The sequence below is a fragment of the Drosophila biarmipes genome, chromosome 3R (genome assembly GCF_025231255.1).
Source record: "Drosophila biarmipes strain raj3 chromosome 3R, RU_DBia_V1.1, whole genome shotgun sequence".
NCBI classification, from domain to species: Eukaryota; Metazoa; Arthropoda; class Insecta; order Diptera; family Drosophilidae; genus Drosophila; species Drosophila biarmipes.
In genome coordinates this window covers 26,455,412-26,477,843 of record NC_066616.1, presented here as the reverse complement: position 1 = coordinate 26,477,843, position 22,432 = coordinate 26,455,412, and the positions used below count along the sequence as shown (strand labels likewise).

The 22,432-nt window shown below is 45.3% G+C and overlaps 1 protein-coding gene across 9 annotated transcripts in view; it reads left to right on the top strand.

The window, feature by feature from the left end:
• The first annotated feature begins 4,984 nt into the window (after positions 1-4,984).
• LOC108024488 (homeobox protein prospero) overlaps positions 4,985-22,432 on the top strand; it is a 71,386-nt gene continuing 53,938 nt past the window's right edge. For 5 of the 9 annotated variants that reach the window (XR_007764649.1, XR_007764646.1, XR_007764647.1 and 2 more), the window contains exons 1-2: positions 4,985-6,578; positions 16,869-16,917. The gene's annotated coding sequence lies outside the window, so the exon portion shown is untranslated. Of the gene's footprint in view, positions 6,579-10,350; positions 10,435-11,764; positions 12,538-13,195; positions 14,041-16,868; positions 16,918-22,432 lie in introns of those variants that run through there. The other 4 variants (XM_050888970.1, XM_050888968.1, XM_050888967.1 and 1 more) reach the window with 4 other exon arrangements.

The following is a 22,432-nucleotide window of genomic DNA, read 5'->3' as shown; positions in this document are numbered from 1 at the left end:
TGTCGTCGCTGCGGTCTCTGCCTAGTTTAGAGCCCTCAAAGATGACGTCGTCGGGTTCGTCCTTTCTTGTTAATTACGCTGGGACAAAGGAGCCTCGCGAACTTAATTGAAATGAAGTTTTTGCTCCACTAATGTCTTTATTTAGCTGTGCTTGCCAAGAGTGGGAAAAAACGAAGAGGAGTTGCCTGAAACCAGTTAAGTAGAGCAGAGTCAATGCCAATTATTTGTCAATCAGCGAGTCGAAGTGGGTGGTGGTGGTGGTGGCTGGAGGCTAGTGGCTGGGGCAACGGAAACGAAGTTCGCTTGCAAATTGCGGCTAAAAGCAACTGCCTGTGCCCCAACAACAACAATGCCATGGGACAACAAATTGATATATATGGACAAGTCCGCGGATTGACAAAGCAGCTGCAGCGTAAAAACCCAGCCATGTTGCCTGTCCGTTAAAACCCTTTGCCCCCTGCCCATTTTTCCACCCCCGCTCCAGCGAAATGTAGCATTTGAGGCTGATGCTTTTGCTGCTGCTGCTGCTGCTGTCGCGAAAAGTGCATTTTGTTGAACGTTGAACGGGGCGTATGAGCAACGCATCGTAGGAAAAATAGAGGGGGTTTCCGAAAGGGGGACGTAGAAGGGTTGCCGATGAGGAAAAGGGGGTCGCCCGTAAAGGAAACAGAGTCGCTTCGGCGACTGTCGCAGTTGCATTGAATTTTTGCCATTGCAACGATGGCTGACAGACGCCAGCCGTCAGGCAGTATGACCAAAAACCCCCCTTGGAGTCCCCTCCCTAAACTGGTAACCCCCCACGCGCACACCACATCCTCCGCCCTTCTAGTAGGCGGGGCATTTTTGTATTTTTTGCCCTTTGTTTTTCGAACGCAAGCGCGCATTTTTAATGCAACAGCAACAACAGCGGGGCACAAGGTGCAGGCCAGAGTGAGAGGGCAAGAGGAAGCGTGAGCAGGACGGCAAGAGAAAATGCGAGTGAATCAGTTTTATCCGGGCTTAGTATTTTGTTTGTGCCCCTCGCACCCGCAAACCCCCGACATTTCTGCCAGTGCACTCGCAGTTAAAAATATTACACATCGAAAGTTCAAAGTTCGGTTGTAGGGCATCCGTTTGCATGTCCTTTGAGCTGGCCCTCGGATCCGTTTGATTAATTAAAAGCAAAATATGTTTATGGCCAGCAACAGTTCCTTGGGGGATAACCGGATGCTGGCCGGGTTAAAAAAGCGAGTGGGTGTGTGTGTGTGTGTGTGGCATGAATTATGTAGATGCTTCTGCTGGTCACCCGATTCCCAGATTCCCTGATTCCCAGATTCACACTCCGCGGACATGAGGCAACTGTACCGCTTGACACTTGGCAGGACCTTCGCCGCACAAAGGACTAAACGGCAGCCCCTTCTGCTGGCTGCTGCCTCCTTCCTTGCGCCGACATCGCTGATTGCATTTGCTGCAACATTTTTCGTTTGGTTTTGTTTGCCTTGCCAGTCGAGGGGAAGGGGTTGGGAAGCGGTCGAGAAGGGGTCGGCAAGGGGTCAGGAAGGGGTCCCGCTGCAACTGCTGCACCGCCACTGCTGCAACGTCCTGGCATTCGAATGGACTTTTGTTGTCGTCGTCCAAAATGCAGCTGTCGCGATGCATGACCTCCCTGTTTTCCCCTCCTTTCCGCGCGCTTGTTTAGTTTTTCGCGCAATTTTCCGCGCTGCTTTTGTCATTTTTCGGGGGTTTTTTCGTCCATCCCGACTGCCATTCTGCTGCCGTTCAGCCTGCCAGGCGATATTTTCGTTATATAAGGCCCTGGACATGGGAGCCTTGCTTTTGGGCAACGGCCGGCGCATGCAAATGCAACTGCAACTGCAGCAGCGCTTTGGGGAATATGCAAATCAGCCATCAGCGGCACAACTGCAGCTGCAACAACAAAAGGCTCAAACTAGAAATGCTTTATGTGTATCCGTCCCGTTGGGTGAGTGTGTGGCCCCCAAGCCCCCTTCAAAACCACCGCCCCTCAGTGTTCGACGAAAGGCGAGCGCATAATTGATGCTTTTCGGGCCGCGACCAGCTTTGCACGGCCATTAATTTGCTATCGAATTGCTCTCAACTAATTGAACAGCAGCATAATGCGAATTTAATGAAGATCGCCATTGGCAGGAGAAGGGCGGAGGGGATGGCTGATTAGAAACCAGATAATAACCGGTTTGATACAACAATTGTTTTGTTATGGAGCTTATCCAGTTCAAGCCGACAAACAAGAGGTTTGGAAACATGTTTGGAGTTAGCTGTATTATTTAACAGCGATTTTTGGAACAACTTTAAAATAAAAGTGTTTCCATAATATTATTTGCAAATATCTCAATTAGGAATAAAAAAATTAAGGTTTTAAAAAGGTTAGGTTTTATATTATTCATTATTCTGGTAATAACCTTCCCTTCCTTCGCGAGCGATAATTGAGTGCCTACAAATTGATTTCATAAAACCATAATTTATTTTAACTTTAATACAACACTCGTTTATGCTAGTTTCAAAAAAGTTAAGTACCTGATCATTAGAAAAAGAGCCTAATCAAAACCAAACTTTCCATTTTGTTTTAGCAAAAATCAATATTGCTGCTTCCATTTTGTTTCAGGCGAGACATTTTATTTTTTTTAGTAAATTTTAAGATAATATGTATTTATTTTCTCTTCTAAAGGCTTTTTTTTAATTAATTTTTTTTTTTTAATTTTAAACCTTCAAAAATATACTTTTTGAGCTTTGCCTTGAAGGAATGCAGATAATTTGATGCGGTTTACATATGCAGATCAGTATTTCAATGCGCTGCCATCACAATGCCCTAGGAGCTGCATTCTCCATTCCATTGGATTTTTAATGCGATTTCCGGGTATAGTCATCGCACGGATGGGCCGCTGCCTGTTGCGGACCGCGAGCTCATTAATTAATGATGACCGGTCGGCATGGGATAGGACAGGAGGGGAGGCTGTAACCAGACCGCAGCAGGTGGCAATGCACCCGCCCCGCCCCCGAAACCGTTGCATTTGTGCATAACAACTTATGAATCCATAAGCTATCTGGCAATCTCTTTATGAGCAGCATTCCGAATTCCTCTCCGGCATCGTATCGAACCAAACCAAAACCATGGCGGGCCCCAAGCAAAAGCAGAACGGCCACAGCGGCAAAGTCAATAGCCAATGCCATCGATAAAGCCATAAACTCCATGTACTGGGTGGGGATTGTGGGTGCTGTGCCTATCCGGCCTAAACTGCGCCACCGCCACCTCATCCTCGGCGCGCTTTGGGGCCATTTCCGGGAATACGCGGCGTATGAGTAACGGGCGCGATGCGTAGGATTTAATGCAGGCTCTGCCTAGTTCCGATCTGTCCCTCCCCGTCTATATATCCCCGCGTATATATATATATGCCCACATATATCTTTGAGCGCGTACATAGAGAATTGCAGTGGCTGTCGCTGCAATCGCCCACCAATTTTTCTCCGCTTTTTTGATGCGCTTTTCCCCCGCCACCAGCACCACCCCCTTGTTTTTCAGCCCGGAATGTGCATGAGTTAGTGGGAATTTATGCTGGCTCTATTGTTGTTGCTCTTGTTGCCGCCGATCCTTTTTGCCGGGGTTTGAGTGCGGCTGTCGCTCTTTATTTTTTCCGGCTGCAATTTTCTTTGCTGGATATTTTAATGCCGAACTCCGACGATATACCAATACCAATGCCAATAACCAACACCCATAAATGGCGGCGAAATAAAATAGAAAAAAATAAATAGAAAAAAGTGTTGCATACGCGCAAGGGCAACATAGAAAACTTTTACGTTTCGCTTAGGTTTTTGTTTTATTTGTAGCTTTCAGTTTTCCCTCCTTTTTTTTGCAATTTTTATTTTGTAGCTTTGCTATTGCAAATGAAAACGAAAAAATTGCATTTTCCCCGCTGAATGTATGGACGTGTGTGAGAAGAACGAAATCAAAACAAAACATGGCCACATGGCGGATCCTGCGGTGGGTAGGGGTGGTGGCGTGGGTGGTGTCCTGTGGGTTGTAGGTGGTGGAGGGTGTGGATAGGGGGGGGGGAGGGGGTGTTGCTGGCACACCAACAATGCACAGCCAGGAGCAACAGCTCCCACAGCTGCCGAACACCCTCCCCCCCAGCAGCTGTGGATGTATCTGTATCTGTATCTGCGGCATGGTATGGTCAATCTGGCTGGGGAGGGGGGATGGGGTGCTGGGTTTTAGGTACACTTAGGCTCGATAGCTGCAGTTTTGCGCCAGCCACCCAATGAGCCACCCATTACCAGTCCGAAAACCACCTCATCAGCCGCTCTAGGGGCTTGGGTGTTGCATACTTTTTGGCGTTGTTTGATTTTTAGGCGCAGCAAAATGCGTTTTGCTCTTGATTGGAAGTGTGCAGTATCTGTGTGTGTGTGTGTGACGGGGGGTATCTGTGTGAGTGTGTGGTATGTGCATTGTCCGTGTCCTTCGCTCGGTGTGTTGGTGGGGACGCCACTGCTGCTGCTGTCGTCGCGCTTTGTTTTGATTTTTCGCGACTGAGCGCGCGTTGCTGTCTGTTTCTCTCTGTGTTTTTGGATTTGTCCAGCATTGCATATGTGCGCCCACTGTTCTAGTGTGTGTGTGTGTCAGTGTGGTGTTGCATGTGTATGTACATTAGCAGGAGCAGCGCTGACGTCGCAGTCGCAGCAATTTTTTGCGCCAAAGCCAAACCAAAAAGGACGAGGACAATTCGGTTGGCGCTGCTGCCGCTGCCTGCGACGTAGCCGCGGAATTTTTTTGCGCGTTTCGCGCCCGGCCAGCGGCCACTTTCATCCGTATCCGTGTTGCCACGTATACCCCGCATCCTGGCATCCTTGCATCCACATCCATCCTACGCCAGCCGGAACGTCCCTCATAATCAACGCGCTGCAGCCGACGACGCCATCGACAGCGACTCTGGCTGCTGCTGTGACTCTGGGGCCCGTCATCGTTAGCAATTTTTGCCAGGACATTGCAACAGAAAACTGCTAAACGCGAAACAAGTTGCGGCGCTTTTTTCTGCTCCTCGGGTTCTCGTCTCCCTGTCCTGGCCTGTCCTGAATCGAACTAAATAGGACTCAACCGAGCTGAACTGAACTGAGCCGTGCTGCCAGGATCAGGCAGCTGGCGGCAGGCAAGGCACATCAGTAGGCAGTGCAAGGCAGGCAGGCAGGCAGTCGGCAGGCAGGTCGCCACTTCTCGCAGACTTCTTCGCATCTGCATAAATCAAAAAACCCCGGAGCAGTAGCAGTAGCAGTAGCAAAGGCAGTCTGCAGTTTTCCACCCCAAGAAAAAACGAACTCCAAGCGAAAAGAAAGAAATCGAAAAGACAGACATAGCAGACAGAGAGAAAGGACGTGGAAATAAAAAAGTGCCAAGTGCCAAGTGAATGTGAAAGTGAAAGTGTGTGCAAAATGACTTGAAGTGCAAGACCAGACACCTACACCTAGCCACCTACCACCACCCATCCAGCTATCCACCCAGCCCGGTCCCCACTACGTATACGCAATGCTGCGGCCCAGGCACTCATACGCCCCGTTGGCCCGCCAGCCATTCGAACTAAGACTCGGGCTGGGGCTCGAGCACACCCACTCGCTGGCCAACATGCCGTCTTGAGTGCTTTGCAAACCGCCCAACAAACCTAAAAAACAATCGCAACCGGCTTGCGCCGAAAGACAATGTAAACGCCGGCACTAGAATGTAGCGCAGTTTTTTCCTCATTTCCCAAAACTAAACTAACAAAACCAGCCAGCCAACAACAAATAACAAAATAGACAAAGTTACATTTTTACCAATATCGATAATATTAATCACTTGATAATCAGCGCCAGTCAAACGCAGCATTTCGTTCGTAAACAACAGCAACAAGCAAGCAACTAACAACAACAACTAGCCAAGAAGCAACCAAAATAAGCAGGCAACACCAGTCAGTCCGTAAAAAGTCAGCAGAAAAGCAGAAATCAGAAAAACCAAGCGAAGAAAGTAACAAGATTGAGTAACTCCAGTTTCAGTTCCGCACCGATTCCGATTTGAGCCAAAATTCAAGCGTCTGAATTTGATTTCGATATCGTCTGGCCCGTTCCGTCTTCAAGTCTCGGCCACAGGTTCGTCATCGTCCCGACACACTCTCAGTTTCTACAAATTCAGACGTAGATCCTTAGTTAGTTCACCTTTTGTATTGTGCATTTCGGCCACAACAACCGTTTTGGAAAAGATCCAAGGGAAGTCAAAAAAGAGCAGCAGAAGAGGCTGCTGAAGCGCAGAAGTCAACACTCGAAATCGAAAACTACGAAATTACCTGAAAAATTTTTACAACAACCAAAAAGTCTATGAATGCAACAAAAATTACACGCTAAATTTTACATGTGCAAAATTTTCTTATAATAATTTATCAAAAAAAGAATAAATAAATTACAAAAAAATTATATAAAAGAAGATACAAAAAAAACGGAACTATAGTGAGAAAATTAATCAAAGTTTAGAGAGAACATTGAACGCAAACGGATATCAAAAATTGTTGTGATGTGATATTTTTTCGATGTACTTTTATTTGAGGGTGAGTAAAGGCTTTTCTAAAAATTCATTAAATAACTTACCATAACCTTTTCCTGACACATTTCCTAACTGTGAGGGCAATCTTTAAGTTATCAATTTATCTTTTGAAAGGTAGAAAAGGATAATAAGAATATTTTATCAGTAATTGGAGGAAAATGCTTTTAATATTTTATGTTTTGAAATATTTCTTAAAAACAGGCTTGTAAATAGTTAATTGATCTATTGTCTTAGCAGGTCAATATGGTAGATATTATAGCCTGTATAAGAAACCTCCTCTGTGTTCCGACATCATTTTTTTTAAAAACGATCTAATTGACGGTTGCCTTTAGTATAGTTAGTCGAACCTACAGAAATGAAATAAAATATTAACCATAGATACTCTAAGGTTTATATAAGATCTTTTAACTTTGGAGTCTCTATTTTACGAGGTGTCTTAAGAAATGTAAAATAGATGGTTTGTTTTAACCTTCTCACTCTGAAGTTTTTGGGCTTGAATACATTAAATGTAATTAGTTAAAGATGTTTCCTCATGCTCCCCATAATTCCTTGTCTTATTTTTAAACAATTTTAACTTTAAAGTTTCTTATAATTATATAATCTTCTCGTAGTGTCGTATAAACTGTTTTTTATGAGTAAACCCTTTAACATATTATTTGTATTATTATTTTATAAAAATATTTTTAAGTTCATAAAAACTTAAATTGCAATTTTAAGGAGCCACACTATTTTTAAAGTTTCCAAATTTGCTAAAACAAATCATAAAAAGTATCTTTTATAGCGTGTCAAATAGTTTCTCTAGCAATTCCTCTAAAAGATACAAATATCGGACCCATTAAATGCCTATGCTATTTATTTAAGGCAATTACTTCTTAAGAAAAAATGGCTTCTTTGGGTTCCTTAGTTCAGTGGGTCTGAAGATCGCAGAAGGCTGGCCTTCTCCCCGCTTGAGCTCGGCTCCTCTTCGCAGGACTTCGTGTCCTGTCGGGGTGATGGAGCTCAGCTGCAGCAGCAACATGCAACAGCAACAGCACGGTGTTGCTGGTGTGCGTGCCACTCTCCCCAGCAGCAGCAGCAGCAGGTTTAGTTGTAGTTGTAGACTTTTTGCTTTTCTACATCCTCGCACACACACACACACACACACAGGCGAGTGCAGGAGGCGAAGTTTTGGAGCCTTGCACATAATGTAAACAAGGACATGCGCAGTGCAGCGCTTCCCCAACAGGAGAAGTGCATTGCAGGCAATGCAATTGCCAACTAGAAGATAGCAGCAGCGCCGGCCAAAGGGGCAGTGGGTGGTGGGGTGGGCGGCCAGGCGGCCAGGCGGCCGGGCGTCTCTTTGGGGTGGCTTGGGGGCAGCTTCATTTACCAGCGACTGCACTAGTAAATAGCAGCTGGCAGCGCAGTCAGCGTTGGCTGAGCAGTCGGCGCCAACTTGCCACAGTTTAGATGGGAAAAAAGGAAAACTCCGGAGAGCAAGACAGAGTGAAAGGGAGAGAGAGAGTGGCGAAGAAAGAGAGAAAGGCTGCGCAACGAGAGCTGCGAGTGCAGCCGAAAGGATGCAACGCTGCAAGGCAATTGCACTCCAGGACTCTCACACAGACAAGCCGCTAGACTGAGGCGGTTGCTTCTTTTTTGGTTGTGTTGTCTCTTTTCGGCTTATTTTTAGAAGTCCTTTCCCCCTGGCCACCCGTTCTCACCCTCCCCCCTCCCCCGCTTGGCTGCAGTTTATTTACTTGACCAGGCCTCGGAAATTTACATGGCAGCCGAGGAAGGGGCTGGGAGGCTGGTAGCTGCATCCACAGTAGCAGCTGTTCCTGGAGCCCCAGCACGTGCAGCAAGCAACTGCCCTTCAGCCACCCAGCCACCCGGCCGCCACCCACCTGGCTGCGTGATTTGTGCGTTGCCAGCAGGATGACGATGGCCACGATGATGATGTTGGGGCAACTCGTAATCATCTGGGGTCCCAAAAAGGAGGCTGCCCAGGGGGTGGTGCAGCTGCATTTCCTTGCCAGCCCGGCCGTGCGTGGTTGGTCGGCTCGAAAAAGGGTCTGAAGGGGGTGGGGTGGGATGGGTGGGTGGCTGGTCTGGGGGTTCCTGCTTGCAAGTGTGGGCGCGTAGACATTGCGTAGAGTTGGAGCCAAGTTTTTTCTATTTCTTGATGGGCAGCCCACACACCCCCCTGTGCGGACCGCGCTTCATTCGCACATCGAGTGGTCAAAGTACATAGAGTTTTACCCCGGCCTGTGTGTGTGAGTGTGTGTGGTGCGCTTTTTGCGCGCGCGAACTTTGGCCAAAGGAAAAAAACTTAAACAGAGATGCTTTTACATACGGCGGCGGGGGGTCGCTGCATTTTGCGCGTCTGTAGCTTTTTTTGGCGGCTGTCGATGGGGGGGCGTGGGGAATCATATGGCTGGGGGCCCAGGGTGGAGGCCATGTACGCGTCGTCGTTTGCCAAAGTCCGTGTCCGTGTCCGTGTCGCGATGACGGAACGCCGAACGAACTGAACGCAAACGCAACGCAACGCAACGCATCGCATCTATCGGCATCGGAAGGCATCGGCCGGGCAGTGGGCACTGGGCACCGCAGTTGGCATACGGCTTTTGGACGTCTTTTGAGTAGAACATTGCTTTTTTATATCCTCGGCTCGACGCACCTCGCACCGAGCAAAAGAAGTAACGCCAACGCCAGCGATACGCCGCCACGTAACGATAGCTGAAGCTCCAGCGAGGAGCCGCAGAGTTGGTCCAAGTCGTCGACGGTTCGGTTCAGTTTCGGACTTGCTTATTTTCTAAAAAATCAAAAGCAAACCCATCCAGCACACACACACGCGGTGCGGTGGAGTGGAGTGAGGCCGCATTATTATATATAAAATATATATATTCCATATATATATATATACGGTATAGAATATAGATATATATATATACATATAAATGGGTGCAAAGTGCGCGCGCGTTTGCCGCCCCCAAAGTCAAGCGCCCACGCCCCCCGTACCGCTGAGGGGCTGAGGCTTCAGTTGCAGTTCGAGTGCCGCGTCAAATACTATTTATATACAATAAATGAAATAAAATATATACAAATATCTATCTGAATATATATATATATCTAAAAATATATGCATCCGGCCGCGAGTGTCCTTTCGTGTGCGTTCGTGTGTGTGTGCCAGCGTGTGTGTGCGTCAGCGGGTGTGTGTTACAATAACAGCTTCGATTGAAGGCAAACAACGAAATTCTAATGCAATCAACTGATTTTTTTGACACATCCAATTGATTTTTAAACAATCTGCCGCTGCCCCCGTGAAGACCAAAATTTAAAACGCACTGCTGACATCTTGAACCCCAAGATCCCAGCCGCGATCCAAGGAAACAGTCCAGTCAACGGCGTCCTCTCGTCTGCGTCGTCGTCTGCTGTTGTCAGTTGCTTTGAATTAGTTCCCCCAAAATGCCTAAGATGCTAGCCCCAAAAAATGGAAGCCGCTAGATAAGCAAGATGCTATCAAACCATTAAAAAATATACATTAAACGGGAAACCCGATAGAGTCCCCCCGACTGACCTCTCATGTTTGCACACACTCTGAGCCTGGTGCAATCCGACAGATACTGCGAGGCACTGCAACCGATCAAAAAGCCGCCAGAGCCTCATCGCGATCCTCTGGAGCGGCTGGCTCAGCTCATCCAGCTGGACCGCTCGCACCGCTCCGCGTTCCCGGCGACGGCGACGCAGACAACGATGCCAGAGTGGCCGGCCGACTGCCTCACAGGACTCACCAGGATCCTTGGGATCAACCAGGCCGTTGCCGTGGACACGAGAGAGAAACTGAACACCGCCATGGATAAATAACATCAGTAAATTGTCCTGTACGTGATCGAATATAAAAAATCACATATGCCCCTTGCTAAAAACCCCCAATGCACTTGACCATCATTAATTGAAGTCTAGCAAAAATTATTTTTATTACACCATTAAGAGCTCTGGTAGTGGGGAAATTTGGGATTCATTTATTAATATAATCACTAAAATATTAGGACAACCAGGACAAAAATTAGAAAATATTTATCATTGAGTATTTGTTCATGACTTTAAATACGTTTTTTTTTTATCCCCTTTTATTTTGAACAAACATAAACTTTATTTCCTTAATATTCAAAAGTTTTTTATAATGAATATATGTTTTAACTATTGTCCTTTAAATTTTTCTTTACTTTCCAGGCTTTACTATTATTTTAAATGATTACCTAGTTTTAAGACTAACTCTTCGGTCAGTTATTTTTCCTTGTTATTTCCCTAACTTAAACTACTTGTTAGCTTCATTTGAGTACCTCTCAAACTTTAGCACGTGTGAGCTCGTTAAAAAAAAAAAGTAAAATCTGTTGCAAAATGGGGCGAATCTGTAGCAACTCTCTGCACTTAGAGACATAAGACCCAAGTACTTTCCCCAACGCAAGTACCGACGGCAACTCTGGGTGGTTTCTTGTCAGCAATCTCCAAGTAGGGTTCAGATTTTGGAGTATCTTGTGGAATGCAATTCGAACCTGGGGGAATCTTGAGTAGAGGAGAATGTCCTGGGAAAGTCTTTCGCCACCCCTTTGGGCGATGCTCTTTCTGCAGCTCAGCCCCACCGCACTAACACAGCCTAACCAGATCACACACACACACGCACACTTGCCCAGTCTCCATTTTGTTTCAGCTGCCCCAAGTGGCAGCGACGTCGGCGCCGGCAGCGCTGCCTGCCCCTCCATGTACACGGTATTTGAAATGCGCACTAGCTCTAGCTCAAAGAGCTTATGTGTGTGTGTGAGCTCCCCTCCGATTTAGCCCTGTGTGTGTGTGTGAGTGGGTGGGTGGCGGCTGGCAGAGTATCCTGTTTCGGGTGGGTGGTTCGGGGAGTCCTGGCAGCGCTGCCGCTGATTTTATTTGCAAAGCCCCAGTGTGTGTTTTTGCTGTTGCCTTTGGCTTTGCTCTGCCTCCCTGGGAAATATGGCCTCCTCCCCCCGGACATTCGCGTATTTTTTCGCGGCTGCGGCGGGCAAACATTTTTTGCTGCCAATACACACATACCAGCGCACTCGCACACCAATACACACACACACACGTATTGGCTGGGGCAGAGAGTCGCGGCAACGAGAACGACAACGCAACGACAACGACACCGTCAGCGGTCGTCCTCGGCCTATTCGCGGCGAAATAATTTTTCGCATTTTTAGTACAAAGCTTCACATCAACGTCGTCGTACAAACAAATTTTTATTTTCGGATTTTTCAATTACGTTTTCATTTATTTTTAAGTATTAAGTTTGCGTGCACTCAAAAACAAAAACAAAAAAGCAACAAAATCAGCAACTAAAACTCGAACAAATTCATAAGAAAAATTCGTACCCAGAAAACAGTTGATAGATCGTGTGTCCAAACATCGAAAATAAAAGCCAAAAAAAGGAAAAGGAACTCATTCAGAACAAAAAAAGAATCGAACCACATTTACCGGCTTCCAAAGAACGATTCTCAAGTGTTTTTTCGCCGTCTCTCCGAAAACGTCTCGATTAAACTCTCAACCGGCAGGAACTCTCGACGATTCTCAGTTTGTTATTTGTTTGAACTTGTTTGCCCTCCCACAAAACACAATATCATCATCAGTCCGTTTTAGTTCTTAACAAAATATTCTCGAACACAAAGTAACGAAGTATATTTAACAAAAAAACTTGAAAAAATATATGAAAACATTACGAACAAAATCGCGAAGAATTTGAATAAAAAGACACTAGATGAACATAGGACACAAGTTACAAAATTCAAATGGAAAATCAAAAGTACAAAGCAAAAAGATTGTTGGCAACATTTTTATAAGTATATATACGTATTTATTATGATTTGTATATATTTTTTATACGAACTCGAAACTGCAGAGTCCAGAACTCGATTTTGATACGCAGAATTGCTCATGTGATGCTCCGAATCCTCCGACGGGTAAGCAAAAAGTGTGTGTTCTCCTGAGGAGAAGACGCTGGCCGAGAAAGAGAAGGGTAGAGGGAGAGAGAGTGGGAGTGGGAGTGGGAGAGCGAGTGACTGCTCCTTTGGAAAGTCTCCGAACGGAGCCGGCAAGCCGAAGAATGCCAGCCGCAGGCTTCGGGCCTTCGTGCCTGATTTTCGGCTGCTTCGTGTCCTGCTGCTTTCTAATTGCGTCCTCTCTCTGCCGGCGTCTGAGTGTGTGCCCCTGTGTGTGCCCCTGTCTGCGTACCTCTCTGTGTGAGTGTGTGTGAGTGCATTACATTATCCTGAGGCAGCGGCGGCTACACCTACACCTACGCAGCAGCTTCGGCATCCCGACTTCCGATTCCGAGTCCGCTCCGAGGGCGACTCGGCAAGGACCTCAACTTGCTGCGGCCGCTGCCTGCCTGCTTCTTCTCTTCTAGTCCTTCTTAAGCTACGCGCGCTTACGGTCGCACCGCCCGCCCGCCCGCCGCCGCTCCTTCCGCTCGTCCTTCTCGTCCCGCTCGTGGCCGCTTCGTTCCGTTTCGGCAGTCGGCTCCTCCTTGGAGCTTCCTTCTTCGTGCAGGTATGCGTGCCGCTGTATGTGTGCTGGCGTGTGTGTGTGTGTGAGAGCAGGCGCACACTTACTTGCACTTACTGCGTGTAGGAAATTATCTGCTGCCTCTGCCGCTGCCGGCGTCGCCTAATACATATATAAATAATATATATTATTATATGGGATATATATATATTTAAAAGCGACGACGCTCGTGTATATAGAAAAGGCAGCTCGTTATCGCAGATGGCCAAGATAAGGGATGTGGCAGGGGGGCCTGGTGGCCTGGGGGATAGGTAGTGGGTAGTAGGGAGTAGAAGGACTCGCCTGCTTGCAAGAAAGTGTAGCACACTTATGTGGGCAGGCGTTGACTGAAGCAGCAGCAGCATCAGCACAGCAGTAGCCGTAGCAGCAGCGGCAGCTGAGACGGAAACGGAAACGGAGACCGAGTCCTCGACTTCGACTTCGACTGAGGCAGCGCCTTGGTCTTCTGGCACTTTACTTTCGCAGGCTAGAATACAAAATTCAGTACGTTTCCAGTCACGCGCGCTGGCAGAAGTTTTGCTTGCGTATGTCTTCTATCGACTACGCCGACGAACGCCGCCTCGACTTGTGTAAAAATTCAAATCACTCCAAATAAATTATTAAAATAAAATAATAATAAAACTAAAAAAATATTCAACCAAAAATAGAAAAACAACTAAATTGTATAGCGTGCTTATGCTGTGTGTCTGAGTTGAAGCCTCAATTCAAATCAGTTTCAAATCAATTAAAATAAAATAAAATAAATATTAAAATAAATTAAAATAAAATTAATAAATAAATTTTACTATCACATAAATTAGAAATAACCATTTAAAGCCCAGTTCAGCCAGCTCAATCGTCTCGCCCATCGAACCCAGTCACAGATCCTCCTCAATTAGTTCAAGTGTCGCTGTCTTGTGGTACGTGCAACTTGCGGCGCCTCTTTATTCGCTGCCTTCTCTCGCGATTAGCCAACCAAAGGGCCACACACATACTCCAACAAAAAAAAAAAAAACAAAAAAATACTAATACAAAAAGAAAACCATCGAACCCAACCAACACACACTGACACGCAACGGGCGCCACTTGCTGCTGTTGCTGCGGCATTGGTGGCCACATTGCGCATACGACATGTTAGCCCGCAATTATCCTGCCTGCGCATTGGCAGGCGCCGCGTCTTGGCTTTGATGGGGAAAAACTTGGCAGGAAATTATCTAAAGCGCCCAAGGCAGAGCCTCAGATTCGCCGCAGCCCCGCTCAACTTTGTCAGCAACTTTTCACAGACACCGAGGCAGCAGCACTCAGAAACTCAGGCACTCAGACACTCACAAACACCCTCAGCAGACCCTACTTATACTTATATAGTTGAGCTACAGCGGCTCGTGTCTAATTTTATATAAATACTCGCACACAGACACTGGCCCATTCGGAGCCGAATATAAAAGCATTGGGGCTTCGTTTCTTGGGAGACATTTGATCGTCTTGGCTTGCAGCGACAGCAGCGCAGCAGCAGCGGCCAGTTAGAAGCAGTTAGAAGGCTCATCCTTGGTCAGTTGGTCGCCCAGCTAGGGAACAACAACAGCGCAGCAGCCAGGCAGTAGCAGTCAGTAATCAGTTACCCGTTAGCCCCATAAGTCCGCACTTCGACGATGGTACGTGCCAGGTTGGGGGATGGAATGATGATTGCATCCCAATTGAAAAATGTTCATTATAATGCAAATGCTAATGAATAATGGAAAAATATCCCCAAGCTGTGATAAAGTGACCCCAAATTTCGACTGTGAAAAAGCATAAAGAATTTATCAACTCAGAAAACCAATGTTGTGAATTAAATCAGTGATACAAAAAATAACAATAAATAAATAAAAACAATATAATTCAAAATAAAAGTTTCAATAAATAATAAATATATTTCTTATTGTTAACGATTGTATTTTTTAATTGTTTGAACAAACAAGTTTTTTGTGAGTTTAAATTTCCTACATTTGATTTTATTAAGTAATACGTTTATTTACGACTTGTTTTTAAAATCTAAATAAAATATATTTATATTCTTTATAATATATATCACTATTATATTGTATATAATTTGTTTAAATCCAAAACTATTTTAATAATAATTCAAATTCAAATAAAAACGAACATCCATTTTTTTTAAACAAATCCCACATTTAGCCTGAATAAAAATAAACGAATAAAGCATAAAGAAGAAAAGATTGACGACATAGAAAAAAAATCCAAAATGCTCGAAATTCTAAATTAAACTTGTAAAATTAAAAGCGCTGCGGCAACAAACCTTTGGAAAACCTTTCCGAAAGAAACCGTAAAAATACTAAACTAAAAGTAACTAAAATTACCTAACCCAATAACCGGAAATGATCTGAAACAGTGAAAAGTGTGGCATAATTTTCGGTGTGCCTCGCCATGAAGTGACAAGAAATGTAGCAAGCCGTGCGGCGGTTCCCTAAAAATATAAATAATTTTGTTAGAAAAAGTTGAAAGAGAAAATGTGCCAGTAGTGACCCCTGATGACCCCAGTCCCGACCCCCGTTGACCGCAGCGCTAGAGTGAATTGTGTTCGCCTCCCCGAGTCCCAAACGAAAAAGTCCCCCCAAAAATCAAAATCCGTGCACATCGTATCGGCCCAAGAAATGAGCCGCCCTCATCCGAATTCCGATCCGCATCACCAGCGACCGGAGCGGTCGGCGGACTTTTCCCGCCCGCTCCTGCTCCTGGCAGCGGTGCAGTCCCGCTCCTCGGGAGCGACTGTCGCTGCCGCCGCTCCTGCCGCCAGCTGCCAACGCTGAACACACGGCCCCAATGAAGCGGGGCGATCCTCTGAAGCGGCTCGATTCGCACTCGCCACTGGCATTGTAACTTAAATTAAGGGTAAAATATCGCAAATGGTATTGGTGCAAAAAAAAAACAAAGCAAAACCAAGAAAACAAAACAAAAATCTAGAACATTTCCCCCAAACCAAACTGAACAATTAAGAAAATCGCATTTTGATTAGCATAATATTAAACCTAGGTATAGTCAGTAAAGAGCTTAGATAAAAAATAGTGAAGCTGCAAGTACATTTTTTATACTAAGTGTTGTGAGTTCAGTAACTAAACTTAATTAAATACTGCCTTGTTTGCTTTTGTTTTTATATCAAGTTTGCTAGTGAACTGATATTACAAAAATTATAAACACTCCAGTCACATGGAATTTTTGCTAACAAAATTAAATTTCAAACGATAAGATATAAAACTTTAAAGTTGGTTTAAAAAGTATTAACTTTTATGCACATCAATTTTATAATATCAGCAGCAAAAATGTAACTTGTATTTTGATTGTTGATTCATTTATACTTATAAACATCAAAGCTTTCTTAAAAAATATAAAATTTCATACGTATTTTATAATATCAGGAAAGTTTTATTTTTTCCGTATTGATTTTTAACCCAGTAATAAAATAGAGTCCTGTGCTTCCCAAAACTTAAATCATTTTATGTTCGCTTGCAGCTTGTGACTTGCAAACCCATCGAATCACTTATAAATATTAACCCTATAAAACCGCCAAATAGCTCGCACTTGAATCAATGCAGTTGAGTTAGACAAAGAATCATTGAGAACTAGGCCTTGTGAACTTCTCCCCCATTGAACTCTCCACAACCATTTCAGCCTACCATCTGAACCAGTTGACCAGATTACTAATCTCACATTTACGTTGCGCCCTGTGCCATCGTCTGCTTTCTACTTGCAGGTTACACCATATCGAGAAGTTATCCAATGAGAAAGCCGCTTAAATTTTGGTAAGTCCCCTTCAGTATATAGCCCTCCAACTTAAAGTCTGCGTCCAGTCTTGGTCTAATGAAACGCCTTTGTGCTCGAGTGGACTTCATTTTTTAATTAGAAAGTCAACACACACACAGAGAGAGAGACAGGGGGTATCCTTAATCGAAAAGTGCTGCCATATGGAGAGGCGCCTTTGTGAGCTGCAGGACTCGGCAATCCTCGCTTGTTTGCCTTTGTTTATTTGTGTGCTACTTAAGATGAAATGGCAAAGAAAACTGACAGAGATGGTTGCAGTGTTGGTGGGCAGGGGCATCTACATCTGCATACATCTGCCCTGTGTCCGTTTCAATTTCTCCTACCAAGTCAGCCCTTCACGCAGACATTTTCTTTGACTTTCCACCCGCCAGACCTGCTGGGAGAAAATAAAAAAGGAAAACAAACAGAGGCGTCTGGGCTAGAAGAAGTGTAGGGAACACTGGCAGTGCAACAGCGGAAACGGAAATTGCTGAAGTTGCATGTGTGTGTTCTATGCATGTGTGTGCACTGCTCATGTGTGTGTGTGTGTGTAATGAGGCGCCGTGTTATCCTTTTGCTGACAGCAGACGCCGCTAGTTGCTGCGTTGTTGGATTTACAAGCAGGCTGCAATTATTTTCAGCTTAAGCGACAAAATAGAAGGAAGCAAATCTTAAGCATTTCCCATTTCCCAGTTTCCAGCCTCGTTATTATCCAGCTCGATGCCGTGTAAATGAGTTTGCTGCTGTTTTCACTTGTTATTGCCAACTTCAGTTCTGTTTTGTTTCTCCCGCCCCTCTCGTAAAAGTCCACTTGGGGCTTGAGTTGCTCATGTGCAGCCTTCACAGCAGCCCCCAACCACTCGCCTCTTTTCTTTTCAGTGCATAAGTAAGTGCACCTAAGGCTACTTATGAAAAATGCTAAATTAAAGTTGACTTTTAGGCGCACAATGCCTGGGCATGGCCCCTTACCATGGCCATACCCCTTTTTATTAGCCAGCCAAGACCCGGCCAAGTTGGCTGTTTTGCTGTGTACACTCGCTGCGAAGAAAGTTTCACAATGTTCAGCACAACTTTGGCCCAGCATCCAGGTGGAAATGTCATGTAGAAAGTTTCGGGCCTTCGAAACTTCGCAGCATCGGACCTTTCGCCATGCACGGCCAACTCCTCTGATGGTCGGCCGGAAATCGTTTTAAGAACGGAAGTGAAAATTTCTACCATGCAGCTGAGCGCAACCATCTAAATATACATCTATACACGACCCTCGAATAATCTCTTATTGAGACCGAACAATATAAAAAGTGCGGGGGCAATAGAAGGGGGCTGGCTAGTACAGAGGCAGACCGAAACGCAAATTCATTCAATTGCGAAAAGAAAATTACCCTAAAAACGCGCCACAGAAACAGAAACAGAAAGAGACAGGTACAGAGACAGCGAGCCAGCAACAAGTCGCGATGATTGTCTGGAATTAAATAAAGCACACACTCGGGGCATATAGTATAGCTCGATTCCGATGGCGATCCCGAGTCCGAGCAAATATCGGACTTGCGCCGGCCAATGGCAGGGCTCACTTGAGCGGCGGCCAAAGTTGCACGCCTCGCTGAGCAAATGTCGCGGCTCTTGTGGAAATTACCCCCCATTCACCACCCCCTGGCCTGGTGACCACCCCCACGGCCCTCCCCGCCCACTGGCAACTACAGCAGTCTGCTCGGTTCCGTTCTATTCCGTTTCAAGCGCTGGAAATTAAGTCAGCAAATGACTTGTAGAATATCAACACATGCCCAGGGTCCGTCTGTCTGTCCGGCCTTCTGTTAGTCTGCGATACTCTATTCTATAAAGGGGTAGATATAATTCCTTAAAAGTTTAACCCAATTTCTAGAATGCTCTTAACTCCTCGTAAAAACCACAACTATATCATAAGTAATAACACCTATATTTAATTAAACAGAACTGGGCAAAAGATAAGATATTGTTGATAACAGCAATTTGTGTTTTCTATATCAGAGCTTGATGGTTAAAGTTGGTCTAGAATAAAAATAAAAATATATAATAGTAAGGACTATTAATCATAGCTTAACATAACCCGACTGTAATGAGTTTATATATATCTTATCTTATCAAAATAATCAAAACAAATGTTATATTATTGAATTCAGAACCAATTATCTAACAATTTCACAACAAAATGTAATACTTCCAAATTATATTTTAATACTTGAACTTCTTATAACCAAGGGTATCCAAACTTCGTAGAGCTAGCCACCGCCGATCTTTCTTGTTTTTTGTCCGCCTATTTCGGACATGGACAAACTATTGCAACAGATCAGCGGTCGAGCAGCAGCCAGGCGAGCAACAAGATAATCAAGTGTAATTTATTTCGTATTTGGTGCGCGCCATGCATGAGTACGAGCACGACGACAAGTGCGAGTACGAGAGCATCTGTGCGATGCCATCTAGTTCGAGTATCTGGTAGTTAGTATCTAGAGAGGAGCGCACACAATGCACAGAGCAGACACCCATTCGCCATAGACTTACATAAACCAGCAGGCGAATCAAGCCTCAGCCCAACCCCCAAAAACCAGACCGGATGCACGAGCACTTGGCGTGAGGCGATCTGAGTCGATTTGGGCTGGTGTCGCGTCTCATATGGCGGAATCATTCAAGCATCCCATCCCAACCAAATGCACTGGGCTCCAGTCGGATCTAGCTCTATCTAGATCGCTCGACTGCACTGCACTGGTCATGCCAAGGCTTTAAGCTACACTCGAAATATTGGGTTTCTTCAATGTTCCCTTAATTAATGATAGTTTATTAACTTGTCCATTTTTATTTTTATTAGCATGATTTTATAACCTTATTGGACTTGGTTTATTTGTAAATACTCTAATATCTTAGCTTGTATGATTTATTTTTATCAGTATCCTAAAATATTCAAGAACAAGTTCTTCTTAATACTTAAACTTATGATTGTATCTTGAGGCCTTCTAAGAACTTCTGTTCCACATAAAATTTAATTTTTATTTTAGTTACTTAACTTATTTATTTAGATGTTACAATTTGTTTGGCTTAAAGAATATTTAAGAACCAAATCTTCTCTACCATTTAAATGCCTGATTGTAACTCAAGGCCTTTCAACACTTTCTGTATAGCATATAATTATTTGTATTATTTTTAACTTATTTGTATCTTAATTTTCCAAGTAAATATGACTCATTTTTCTTAAAATTAATAACCAAATTGTCAAGTGTACATAAGACCAAGCGGAAGCTCAATCTGCATCGACGGCCGCTTTCCACTTTCCCACGTGCTCCGGTCCACAACAAGTGGTCGAGGCACACCCTCTGTCCCCGTCCATCATCCCCTTCCACTTCCCCTGCCCCTTCCACTGCCATCACCATTACCATTTCCCCCGCCAGGCAGCACGCACCAAAGTGGCTGAAAGCAGGGGCGAGGCAGCGCACAAATACGTATTAAAACGTTAATAATATGCGAGGGCCAGCAACTCATGACAGCCTCAGTCCGCGAAAGTTGCCGGCGACCGATGAAAAGCCGCAGACAGAGCCAGGTGAAGGTGCCCGCCTGTCCAACGCAAATCTTTCAAGAGTAGTTCCGCTTTTTTGTTGTGCCCACAGTCGGGGCGACACTTCCGCCGTTGGGTTTCGTTCTGTTTTAAAGGCAGAGTGGGTGGAGTGACTGCAGAGGTGGGCATGTGTCACCAAGAACTGAGCTGCGGCACCTGAGCTGCAGTTTCTCCCCCTTGCCACGCACTGATTTCGGGCCTCTGATTATCTTCATATTGTTTACAATTAAAACAATGACCGCTTTTCACGGGGGGGGCGGAGGCGTGAAATGTGCGGCACAGACCAAGTTGGAGCTCCCCTCCACCGACTACCAACTACTGACTACCGACTGCCAACTACCGACTTTTGGTAATTACTTTCGGGCCGGGCGGAAGTGCTCACCATTTTGTTTGTTGTTTCCTCGACTTTATTTCTTACTGCGTATTGGCCAGTAATAATAAGGCCCAAAGTTTCTGTGGGCTGGGTCCAAAGTTTCGTTCTGCCAGTTGAGCAGACTGAATGTAACTTCTGGATTGCTGTGGCCTGGTATAGTACTTATTTGGGAAGGGGCCGGGGTAGTGGGTGTATTTCTTTGCGCTTCCGTAAGCAGCGAATCGGTACTTTTCTACATTGCCCAGCCAGAGTGAGACGGGGAGTTGATTTCGCCGCGCCTGGCATTTGTTGATGGGAAGCCCCCTACACGGGCTCAATTATCTGCCATAAAAAAACCCATAGAAAGAGTCTCATTGGCTGTCTTCGGGGCTGAGATAGATAGAAGAACCTCCTCCAGCCAAAGGAAAGTCGGAAAGTTGAGTCTGCGACCACAGAAAGTTTGACCAGGCCGAGTTCTAATCAATAAATCACTTCAAGGTTTTCTTAATTAAAAGTTTTCCCTTGCACCCGACCACAAAAAGTCTTGTCTCCCCACCCGTTCACCCATTTTGGGAACATACTTGTAGACTAAACTTTTTACACAATCTATACCAAAAAAAAAGAAAGGACAAAAAATTGATTAACTACCGGGTGACCACAAAAAACAAGGACTCGCACACACACAGGCAAAGTTCCGAACCCTTTCCAATAAGAAAAAGTTTCGACTTGAGCAAGAAAAGTGCAAGCCAAAGAAGACACAGCAGTAAGGATCGCAGGAGCAGGGATACGAAACTATGGCACATAAAAACTGAAAACTATTAAGCGCTTAAGTCAGCCGGAAAATGAGACAAAATAGTTGGCCAACTGAGCTCAGGACGAAGACCGAAGTTGAGAAATAAGCGAGGGCCATTAATTAAGGGTTGGCGGCACAAGAATCCTTGGGCTGGGAACCAAACGAAAAGGACATTCAAAATCGCCTAGGACTAATTGGCAAGCGCGAAGGGAACAAAGCCAAAGAAAAAGAGGAAAAAGCCTGGAAAATGTTTCTTAAGCGACCGCAAAAGGCAGGCGAAGGGAAAAATGTGAAAAATCAAAAGAAGCGACGGCCCCACTTGACATTTCAGCAGGTTAAGCTCCTTTTCCCAGCACTCAGTTACAGTTTCTTGTGGCACTTCTTGGGCCGTAAAATATTTAACCAGGGTAAACAATACAAGCCTCCAAGAGGGGGGCTGGTAGAGGGCCAACCTTTTGTCACTACCAAATCTCGGCTGGCCCTGGAAACTTGGCTATTGACATAATTGTGGGTGGCAGCGGGCCAGAGCTCAGCAACCCGGACCCAAGTCACACTCAAGGCGTTGCCGGCAGACACTTGAAGGCGGCCCAAGGTCCCCCCAAGAAAGGAAGACGAATCCGAATCCACCCTCAATTAGATGTCGAGAGCCTTGGATTACACTTGGCCAATTTGCCAGCCCATTCCACCCACTTATGCCGTATAAATGGGTTTTAACTTGCAGTTACAGTTAAACTTTCATTTACATGCTCGTTACGAGTTGTTGCCGCAAATTAGCCGGGATCTTTGTTCTGCGAG